Source organism: Arachis ipaensis, chromosome B04 (genome assembly GCF_000816755.2).
Source record: "Arachis ipaensis cultivar K30076 chromosome B04, Araip1.1, whole genome shotgun sequence".
NCBI classification, from domain to species: Eukaryota; Viridiplantae; Streptophyta; class Magnoliopsida; order Fabales; family Fabaceae; genus Arachis; species Arachis ipaensis.
Window position 1 is genome coordinate 13,691,257 of NC_029788.2, and position 367 is coordinate 13,691,623.

The window sequence follows — 367 nt, forward strand, 5'->3', positions numbered from 1 at the left end:
TAAATTTAGTAATTTTATTATAACAAATTTAATTATTTTAGTGTTTAATTATTTAATTAAAAAAATAAATTACAAATATACTAACTGATTGAATTTTAAAGTACATACAATATTTTTGTTAAAATCAAACCGATATATCTCCACCAATTAAGTGCTAATGCTGACCACACACAATAAAGCAAGCTAAACTATTGACTAATCTTTCAAGTTCTCCCCCCAAAAACATTGAAAAAGAATGTTTAAGAAATATTAATTAATCACAAAACCTAATCAGCTTAAATGCTTGATAATTATGTACCCCTAACAAGTACTTGCGTGCGACTATCCTTTTGCCACATGGCACTTTCTTGGGTTTTTTATTTAAATC